Below are 11,663 nucleotides of genomic sequence, written 5' to 3' on the forward strand. Positions count from 1 at the left end.
AGGATCCTTTTTGGGGTCTAGGTCAGTCACACATGGATGGGGGTGAAAGTTCTGCTGGAAACTGAAAATCAGCATCTTCATGAAGTTGATCAGCAGAAGGAAGCCTGAGGTGCTTTAGAATCTCCTGGTGCTGACCTGGATCCTGATAATAACACAGTCCACCAGCACCAGCAGAGGACATGGCTCCTTAAACCATCACTGACTGTGGAGACTTCACACTGGACTTCCAGCAGTTTAGCTTCTGAGCATCTCCACCCATCCTCGAGGCCTCCAGAGGACCTCCAATGATTTCCAAATGGAATGCAACATCTGAAAAGAGGAGCTTTGGACCACTGAGCAACAATCCAGCCCTGCTTGCCCAGGTGAGACACCTCAGTCCTTGTCTGTGGTTGACAGCAGGACTGTGATAGTTATAGTCCATGTCCTGGATCTGTCTGTGTTTGGTGGCTCTTGAAGCTCTGACTCCAGCTGCAGCTCCAGCTCTTTGTGGATCTCTAATTCCCAAGAAGACCAATGTGAGCTTTATATGATGCTACTGTATGTACGGCGGTACAGAGATCCTGCCATGCAATACAGATTTACAGCCTTTCCGGGACTCTCCGTGCATCAATCACCATGACACTGAAGCCCATGGCAACAAGGTCAGTCATATGTGTTAACCAGCCACGCGTTAAGTTTGTGTTATGTTGACAGCCTATTGAACCACTGGTGAACATGTCGGCCCTGGTTAGAGGGACAGGATGTGACATCATCTCAAAGGTTCAGTGCTGAGACACGAACAACAATCTTTGGGTTGGATGTGTGGGAATGGAACAGGCAGAAGAATCAGCCGTGGGGGATAATTCAATTACCAATGTGCTCCCTGACGTCCGCTGTTGGGGAGTCGGCGCCAGAACGCTTTCTAAATTTACATCTTTTCAAAATGCACCATCCCTGTGTAGCCTGATCAGATTTTCAAGGCCAGATCACATTTCTCTGCTCCCTCATCCATGCACTTGTGCCTATTGTTCCACACGATTAGTCATGTGTGAAGACCCACGCACCAACACACGTGCACACATGAATGTCTATATACGCTTGAATCGAATTAGATAGATAGATAGATAGATAGATAGATAGATAGATAGATAGATAGATAGATAGATAGATAGATAGATAGATAGATAGATAGATAGATAGATAGATGGATGGATGGATGGATGGATGGATGGATGGATGGATGGATGGATGGATGGATGGATGGATGATGGATGGATGGATGATGGATGGATGGATGGATGGATGATGATCACCTAATGATGAGTTCCTTTGCTTACACTGCCATCTGGTGGATGATGGTAGCCACAACAGTCTGAGCGCAGCAAGTGACGTCATCATACATGTCAGCACTGTGGAAAAAAGGATGTTTCATTAATCTGAAAGTTGAAGTTAATCTGGAATTTATTCCGGCCCCCCACAGAGAAGAGAATATCAGCTGTGAAAGTGGAGACTGTGAGCGTTTTCATGTGTCCTGGCACTGATTGCTTCTGGGGTCTAATCGTGACCCACATGTACACTGAAGTTCACTCTCTGACAACTGCACTAATTATAGAGCCGCCATAACTTCCGATAGAGAAGTTAATAGTGTGCTATTTTTGAAAGCTGTTCGCTCCTTGATTACGCTGTAAAAAGTTAAGTTCAACGAATGGATGATGGGGGGAAATGTTCCATTTTAGGTGGACTAATTATAAAGTAACTGCCAGTATTCGATCTGACAGCCTCAATGATGATGAATGGGTTGTGAATGTAAAAAATTAAGAGAAAATGCTGATAAAAGAAACATCAGGTTGTAGAGAAGAAGTCTGGCACAGATTTCCCCTCCAGAATATGTAATTTGTTCTCTCTGCACCAAAGAATGTCATTAATATGGACACAACTCACCTGCTATATAAAATCCCTATTAATATAACTATTAATATAATATTGTTGATCTGCAAACCTCCACAGGCTTCAAATGGAGAGTTGTGTTTCAAAGACCTCCGCTAACACCCTGCCAGGAACACTGTGTTTGAATGTGTGTGTATGTGTGAGTGTGTGTGTGTTCAGGTCTGTCTGAGCATCATTCAAAAAGCCCAGCCAGTGACGTAACATCAGCCATTAATAGAGGAGCCTTTTGGGGGCAGCTCTACTCTCGGTGAACCAATTTCCACGTGCGTGCGCAGCGTCAGATCCAGCTGCAGGTTAAGAGTGTAGAAACCCTCTCCGCCTGTCTTTGGTGAACATCAGGGGTCATGGCCTTTGGGAATCTCGTTCCTCAGCTGAGGCTGGAGGAGCCCGCCGAGGAAGGCACGTTCGGGAGCGCCACTTTCTACCCTTTCCTTCACGGTCACCTGCAGCGTGGAAAGGGGAGATCCCGCAGGCATGGAAAACAACACAAGTAAGCTTTGTGGTGCCTGCATCTGCTTGAGGGGTTTAGGCCTTCCAGCAAGGATAAAAATTTAAGAATGCACTAGGAGATTATTGTAGTTGATGTGTGTAGGATTAAGTTTTTGGTGTCAGGAAAGCTACAAGCTAGCGGCTCTCCTGACATTTGCTGTGCTGTAATAAAAAATAAATCATCGTAATCCTGTTTAAGAGTGCTCATTCAGCCCTCCTCCTCCTCCTCCTTGCTGTTTCCGAGACTGGCACCATGATGATGGAAATTCACTAAACCAGAGCTGAACCGCAACATTGAACTGCTCAGCATCTAAAAGCCGCTGAGGACTTTTGTGTCTGTATTCAGCAGAAGCACAAAAAAGCCCAGTGAAATGTTTTAAGCTAATTTGTTACATGGAAGCAAACAAACGAGGAATGTGCTAAGTGAGTTCACCAGTTAAACCAGAGGGTGTAAAGTGAGCCAGTATCAGCTTCACCCCAATAGAAGTGACGTGAACACGAGTGATGGGAATGCTACAGAAGCTGGAACAGCCCTGCTAATGTTGCTAAAGGAGCCGTCGCTGTTAGCAGCCAGGCTGACCATGAGGCGTCCTGTTGGCTCCATCTCCATTCTATCTTGTGATTGTCTGGGTGGAAATAACGTGAACCAGTTGTGTCACAGACGAATTACACAACTCGCTGATCAGGGCTGGAACCCCAGGGGGGAAATGGCTGAGCAAGAATGTTCTGCACAATAATCAGATTAAATCAGTTTCTGTCTGGAAGAGAATCAGCATCGTGTGTGTGTGCGTGTGTGTGTGTGTGTGTGTGTGTGTGTGTGTGTGTGTGTGTGTGTGTGTGTGTGTGTGTGATGGGTGACATCAGGAGACCCTCAGCTCCACCACAGCCTGCATCATTTAAAGGCTGTGGATCAACTTTGATGATATCACTGTGGTGGTGTCACTGGGAGATCACTGAAAGATCATTGAGAGTTCACTGGGATATTACTGGGATATCATTAGGATATTACTGGGAGATCACTGGAAGATCACTGGGCTCTAACTGAGGGGTCAGTGGGAGATCACTGGGAGATCACTTGGGGATCACTTGGAAATCACTGGATATCGCTAGGAGATCACTGTTAGATCATTGAGAGATCACTGGGCTATTACAGGGAGATCACTAGAAGATCACTGGCAGATCACTGGGATATCACTGGGGGATCATTTTGAGATCACTGAGAAATCACTGGCAGATCAGTGTGAGATCACTGGATGGAGGCAGCTGGTGATGTGGGCACCAATAACCATCTGACTAAAGTAAAAACTAGATAGATCTAACAGATTCCAAAAGAATAATCTCCTGATTTAGCTTTGTGTAGCAAAGCGTGGGCAGAGTTACGATGCTTTTGATCTGCTGCAGGTTCAGCCAGCAGGAATCTTTACTGCCAGCTGATGAAACCTCTCATGAAGAGTTCATCACGGCTCAAAGCGACGTCTCAGTATTTCCCTCCAGCAGATCGAAGAGGCCTCTGCTGGGATTCGAGCCATTACTGAAAACTTATTGATGTTTTGCTAATGCTCATGATTCAACAAGGCTCTGAAGGCCTGTTATTACACTTGTTATAACAGCTCTCACTGCAAACTGTAGGATGGAAACTTGGAGTTGTCCTTTACAGCTAAAATAAGGTCCTGAAACCAGCATAGTAATAGGTACTAATGCATGAAATGGCTTGAACTGGTCTTGTTTCATATCCTGTTTCAAGCATGAGGCCAAAATTAAAGAGAAATCCTGTATAAGGCAGAGCGGCTTTGTGCAGGAGTGTGATCAGACCAAGACAACAGCGACAGGGGAGGTCTACGCCGACAGCTCAGGTTAGTGAGAGCAGCACGGTCGGTTCCGACACATCTTTAGGATTCAGGGAGTAAATGGGTCAAGAAGAAGCTCAATTAAATGATGCAAACATCAGCAGACCTGGAGGAGGCTAATACAGGCAGCAACACACACTCTAAGAACTCTAAGATGTGTTGGTACCGTCGGGGCTTCAGCGACCTCCATCGAGGCCTGACCCAAAAAAACCTCTCCGCAGTCAAAGACGTGTCTGTCTGAAGGGTGGAACAAGCAGGAATACGGCGAGTCAAAACAACAGTTGGACAAGAGTCAAACAGGAAGATCAGCCTTCAAAGCTTTATGTCCTCTTGTCCTGGTGAGAAGAACACAAACATGTCCGTGAAAGGTGTGTGTGTACGTGTGTGTAGCCGTACTAACAAGATGCTCCCATCAAAAGTGAGAAACACAAAGTGAGGCAGATCTGAGCTCTGCTTAAAAACCTGATCTTTTCTTTTATCCCTGATAAATCTTAAACAGCAGCTCTCTGATAATCCACTAACAGTTCGAGATCAAAGCAGTGAGGTTCTGTATTGGAAACCTGGGTTTAATACCCATCCCCCCGGTCTGTTGTTGAAGGTAGACAGGTTTCAGTGTTGTGTTCCTTATTTTGGGGGGGATTTTCAGCCTGCTGTATGAATCCTGCTTTGAAGTCTAGCTTTTAGGTATAAATTATTAGACATTTTTGACTCCATTAAGTATTTTCCTCCTCTATTAAAGGATGAGATGGCTGATTTGCTGACCCTCCCTTGAAGGTCAGTGACAAAACTACTGGGCCATTATTAGCCGTGAAGTAAATAGCTTTAATATGATCTACTCCTGTAAACAACTCATGTTTCACTGCTCTATTTGCTGCATAATTGTTCAATTTGCCAGAATTCAGCAGCAAAACAACCCGGAGAGGCTGCAAGAGGCTTTAATCTCCTATGTGAGGTAAATATGTTCAGATAATCCAAACAATGAACGTCTTAATCCCTGTGAAATACTCTGCGTTGGTGCTGAACCGACACACCGGTTGCAGCAGCCGGAGGGATTATGAAAAGTAGCTGATCACACGGCATCCGTTCCCTCGTTATTTTAGCGTCGACAGAATTGACGAGCTTCAGTTGAGTCCGTCAGGTCTAGCATTAATATTGTTCGGTGTGTTTCTCAGCTGCTCGTTATGTTGCTGCGGTATCTCGGGTCTGTTCCGCTCCAGAGGCATCGATGCTGCACCCAAAGGCTCCCACCAATCACCCAGTGCAGGAAAACTGATTTGGTTCCCGCCTTCCTCTCTGCATCCACTGGAGGCCGGAGATAAACCGGGGTGGGTCCCTGGGGCCCAGTAAAGCCTTCCAAAGTCATTTCCCTTCTGACTGAAGAGGCAGATTAATTATAGAGCAGTAAAAACAGGATATGTCCCAGTACTCGATGGTCGCTGCTCCCTTCATTGTTGTGAAGATGCTCCTGACCTCCACATGAGACGGGCGATTTTTCCCCAAGACTCGACTCTTGTGCAGCAGAAACATGTAGCACGAGCTGTCGCAAAGCTACATCATTAAATCTGAGAACTTTTTAGATGGACAGACTTTTATTGCCCTATTTTATCCTCATTTTCACTTCTCAATGCAGTGGATGCTCAAATATTTAAACTGCATGAAATTCTAGTCAGATGATGACATTTGGTTTGTTGGAACTTATGCACGAGAGGCTTTTAGGCCAAGATGTATAGATATGTGTGTATTGAGGATGTGATATGTGTGATTACATTTTTAGGGGTTGGTTAAAAAAAGGATGCAGTGTGGATTAATGTCCACGTGATGGCGCTACAGTATCACAATTACGCCTGACAACTAATTTATTTTGATTGCATAAAAACTAAAATCAAAAGTATAACACATTTATCAAACCTTTACACTCAAAGAGACAGCGGAGCAGATTAGCTCTACGTCAGATTCATACAATGATGTACTGAACACTAAACACACCTATGTACTTTAGATAGAGACTTAGACTATGATGTCACTTCCTTGCAAATTCCTTAGCGCTGATTTTCAATTGACGGCACCCATTAGTTAAATGGTTAAGAACAACTAAAAGATGCACAAACACACGATCGCTTCATTGTAGATGCACCAATCAGAATCAATCCCAATAAAAAGGCAGCAGGTGAGTTCACCTGTCTTCAGGTCAGGAGACCTGGAGCAGAAATAGATGATGGAGAAGTGTTTGAGGTTATGCACAGCAGAAATGTGTGTTTTCATATGATAACGCTTCATCATCTTTAGAAATTACATCAGTTTCTAAAGCGCCCGCTGATTGTATGGTTGTGCTAACTGTGTGTAGTGGTTTGAAAAAATAAGCCCTTAATTCAAAATCATGTTTAATAACTGTTGTGTTGACGAATCCCGTCCAGAACCCTGAATCACAGTCACAAGGAGCCAAATCATCATATTCCAGTCAGCCTTTTTATCAGCAACATTCTGTCGACTACTGTGACCTGTGCAGCCTTTCAGTAGGTCACAGAAACGACGGAATGAAACAGTTTGAAAAGAAAATCCAATTTTCCTTTATTTCACTCTGAATACCTGCAGAGTTTCCAGCTCCCAAATGCACCTGTTAAACCTCCAGTGATGAATATATATATATATATATATATATATATAAAATGGCTGTTTGGTGTCATTTTATGTTGATGAAGAAAAAGTAACAACATATGTATTTGCATAATTTTTTGGGCAACTGTGTGTGTGTGTGTGTGTGTGTGTGTGTGTGTGTGTGTGTGTGTGGTGTGTGTGTGTGTGTGTGTGTGTGTGTGTGTGTGTGAGTGTGAGTGTGAGTGTGAGTGTGTGTGAGAGAGAGAGAGAGAAAGAGAGTGGCAGAAGGAGAAGCAGAACACTGAGAAATCATGAGAAATCTCTGACATCAGTGTTCAGAACCTTTAGTGTGACACTTTTGCTTTAGTTCTGGGGCTCTTCCATAGCTCTTCATCATCTTTGAGGGGTTTCTACATCTTTGTTGGTGATTAGTTGTGATTAGTCAGGTCAAAAGCTGGGATGGGGAAACTACTCAGTGTTGAGAGAAAATGGAGCAAAGTACAGATATAAAAACCAGAGCCATAGAGCTCAGAACCCCAAACTGGGCTGAAGGTTGTCCTTCCAGCATGGCAAATCTGGAAACTTCTGTGACATCATACGAAAGAGGGCTGGAACCTGATTGGTGCCCAGTTAGTTAAGAGTTAAGGACCTGAACACTTACACTCTACTGCCAAGCGTATTGTGACATCTGCTTTTATATGCAGATGAACTTTAAAGTCATCCCAGTCTTGAGTCCCACCCTGATGTTGTAAAAGCCTCAGCTCTTCTGAGAAGGCCTTTTCACTAATCTTCCAGAAGACCATGTGCAAGGCACAGATCTTGGACCAGAAGACCTGGTTCCCAGACTCCCAGAGCGTACTCTCTCCTCCATGTCTTTATGGAATGAGCCCATAGTCATCCATCCAGGCTGACCAGTGTTTGTGGAAGCAGACTGACATCCCACTTGTTTTTATACACCTGTGGCCAAGTACAGTGAATTCCATTATTTAGAGGGGAGTCCCAATGCTTTTGGCAGTCAGTGAAATATTTCCTTTCTTTTAATGAGCTAAATTTAATTCCAAGCCCCGTCTGCTTGGAATATATCTAGCCTTAACTGAAAATATCAGAGCTTTTTCCGTTTGAAGCCTTTGGCTCAAAGAGCGCCAGCAGAAACACATCAAGCAGTGCTTCTGCTTCCAAATTGACACTGATATTGTGTCAAACTGCCCCATTTTACTGTTTTTAGCAGTATTCTTTTGCATCTGTAGTGTTTATGATGGGGTGGGTTGTTGCTTTTACAGGGCCAGGTGACCCTTGTGGTCTTGATCTCAATGGTCTATTATCTGGTTAAAAATAAAAACAATCCTAAAATTTGCTTTTCAAGAGTACTAAATGATCCTGCACACAGGTCATTAGTTGCATTTATGGAAGAAAAGCTAAAGGGCATCTATATGGACATTTATAATGGTGTTGCTATGGAGTCTTTCTTGGTTGTTAAGTGTGTCTATACTTATAATTAAATTGTCCCGAGGGCTGACTTACTCACACAGATAATAAGAGCCAATGTCAAAGCCAGTGTGCTTATTAACTGAACCTGCATATTATTACACACTACAGTCATCTCTGTTGGCAGAGAATTCAAATCAGCTGCTCTTTACCCAAAACTATCTTTAGAATGCTAGTAGAAGTGTGGATGTGTCCGAAGGCTTACTGCATTTGGGGTTGACTAAATTCACTGATCTCACAACATTTTGCTCTTTTCTTGTTTCACATTTGACTGAGGTTACTGTTTGAGGATGCAAGGCACGTACTTACCTGTGTCAGTACCTGGTGAGGCAGAGGAGTCACCCCACAGTGCCCCAAACCTCCAAGCACCACATGCGCTTCCTCAAAGAAGTACTTCAGACCACCTCCAGGTTTGTGGCCTGCTGCCAATAAAGAGTCGATCTGATGAAGATGTGGGTGCCTCCTTCGAAGCACCTAAAGTAACTAAGGGCAATGTGGACATGTGGCTCCAGACAATGACACCCTCATAATCAGTGGTTTAGCTTCACACACGGACCACAAAGACAACTGCAGGACCAAATCCAGAACATGGGAAGTGAAGAGTTCCCTATTTGGGAAAATGCTGAAGACATTGAGGAGTCCAGGAAGGCAAGTGGGGAAGCAAAAGTAGCACTGACAAATCTCCGAGAAATGGGTCAGACTTGGTAAACCACCCTCAGTTTTCAAAGAAGCTGTTATGTCAGAAAGGCAGTGGCTACCTCTCCAGTCCTGAGAAAGACTTGTTCCTTCCTAAGCAACATCTACAGTGACAAAAGAAGGGAGCAAGAACTTGGCCAATGTCACCCCAAATCACCCCCAAGACCCTCTTTAAAATCAAACAACCTACATCCAAAGAAGTTATCAAGTTGACCAGAGCACTTTCAGGCTTTGGGTTGAGAGGTGTACCTCACAAGGTCTTCAAGCATTGCCCATGGTTCTGAGAGCATCTTTGGAAGATTATCAAGGTGATCTGGAGGGAAGAGGAGAATCGGAGAAGGTGCCACGGCAGTGGAAGTGCTGTCTCTTCCTAACATAGAATGCAAGATCTTCTCCATGAGTGTTCCTAGTTTTCATTGAGCAAACAGACATGGTGACCCAGTTCTTCAGAGAGCCAAAGAAGAGCAAGGGTTACCGGGCAGCTGCAGTGACCTGGCTAAGGCATGTGGATCACCCCCGCATGTGTGTGTGTGTGTCCTTTTTCTTGATTCTCTTGTTTCTCTTTGTTGTCTTTATCCTTTGTGAGGCACTTTGTGCTACCCAGTGTATGAAAAGTGCCATATAAATAAAGGTTGAATTGAATTGAATTGAACTCTGCCAGATGAGGGTGTCGATGGAACACATTTTAAGATGCCCAGTGGCTTTGGATTAAGAGGGGTAACTTGTCATCCTGGAAGAGGGTGGATGATGAGGTGTGAGATAACCTATGTTGCCAGGTTCATTAACTGATGATGTGTCCAGGTTGCACGGGGAAGTGTATTATACCACTAAATTGTGCCCTCTACAAGACAAGCTGTAAGGTCACGCTAACAAGCAGGCTGGGCAGCATCTACTGGTGTCCACCATCTTTCTCTGATAATGAGCCTCTTCTCCTCTGCTGGCTGGTTTTTCTCAGCAGGAGACACCTGAGCAACAGTCTTCTGAGCTTGTACTTGTGTTTGCCGGCAGTAACAGCAGCTCTCTGCCATGAAACCGCTGTTAGGTTGAGTGTCAGATTTATGGCGCAGAACCACTTTACATTTGAATTTAAATCCATCCTCTGGTGCTGGTTGCTGCTGTTTCTTGGTGTGGTTTCTAACACAAGTGGGCAGTTCTGTGTCTAAATATGTGACATTGGACAAATGTGGTGGAACTGGTTAAGGTAAGGAGATGGGGAATGTGTCTGAGAAGGTCCACACAGAGACAGAACTACAAGTGTGTATACAGTAATGATGAGTCCAGTTTCTCTCCTGCTGTTGTATAGCTATAAGGATAAGGATAAGGATAAAAGACTTTATTGATCCCACATCGGGGAAATTGCACGTTACAGCGGTAGCCCATGGTGTGCAATACAGAAAAGTAAAAATAAAAACACTCTTGTTATGTACATTGCTATGTACATTGTACAGTATATACAGAAATTAAAAAATATATGTACAGGAGGAGTGTCGGACAGTGTGAAGAAAAAAATAAGGTGCAAATAAGATGTGCAAATAAGACATTCCAGAGGTAGGATGATTAGTTAGTGCAAATATGCCAACCCTGGGTTATTGGTGCTACAATTAAGTGTTGTGCATGTTGAACAATCTGACGGCAGTTGGGATGAATGACCTGCGGTAACGTTCCCTTTTACACGGTGGGTGTAACAGTCTGCTGCTGAAGGAACTGCTTAAGGCCCCCACAGTCTCGTGTAGGGGGTGAGAGGGGGTGTCCATAATTGATGTCAGCTTGGCCAACATCCTCCTCTCACCCACCTCCTCAATGGAGTCCAGAGAGCAGTCCAGGACTGAGCCAGCCCGTCTGAGCAGCTTGTTGAGTCTCTTCCTGTCCCTCTCTGAGCTCCCACAGCTCCAGCAGACCACAGCGTAGAAGATCACCGATGCCACCACAGAGTCATAAAAGGAGTCCTAAGCAGTGACCTGCACACTCCAAAGGACCTCAGTCTCCTCAACAGATGAAGATGACTTTGGCCCCTCTTGTACAGGGCGTCTGTGTTATGAGTCCAGTCCAGTTTATTGTTGAGGTGAACACCCAGGTATTTGTACTCCTCTACGATCTCAATATCCAAACCCTGGATGTTCACGGGTGCAATGTGAGAAGCCTTCCTACTGAAGTTGATCACCACCTCCTTTGTCTTGCTGGCGTTGATGCGCAGATGGTTCAGTTCACACCAGGCGACAAAGTTGGTGATGACCTCCCTGTATTCCAGTTCGTTCCCCTCAGACACACGTCCAACGATGGCTGTATCATCGGAGAACTTCTGGAGGTGGCAGCTGTCCGAGTTGAAGCTAAGGCATTTCTCCGACTCTTAATGTCTCAGGTCTTTTCAACAGTGGTAATAGACCCCCGACACACACTTGACGAACACACACACACACACACACACGCACACACACACACACACACACACACACACACACACTCACTCACACTCCAAAAAATATCCAATATATAGAGAGAAGGGAGAGACCAAGTCACAGAGCCAGAGAGAGGCCGTGTGCATTTAGGGGGAATTCTCATAATTTTGCTGTCCTCCTTCCCTGCTGTGCAGTGTGACAAAATGCTGAAAATAGAACATCTTCAGGG

This window comes from Takifugu flavidus, chromosome 12 (genome assembly GCF_003711565.1).
Source record: "Takifugu flavidus isolate HTHZ2018 chromosome 12, ASM371156v2, whole genome shotgun sequence".
Classification (NCBI taxonomy): domain Eukaryota; kingdom Metazoa; phylum Chordata; class Actinopteri; order Tetraodontiformes; family Tetraodontidae; genus Takifugu; species Takifugu flavidus.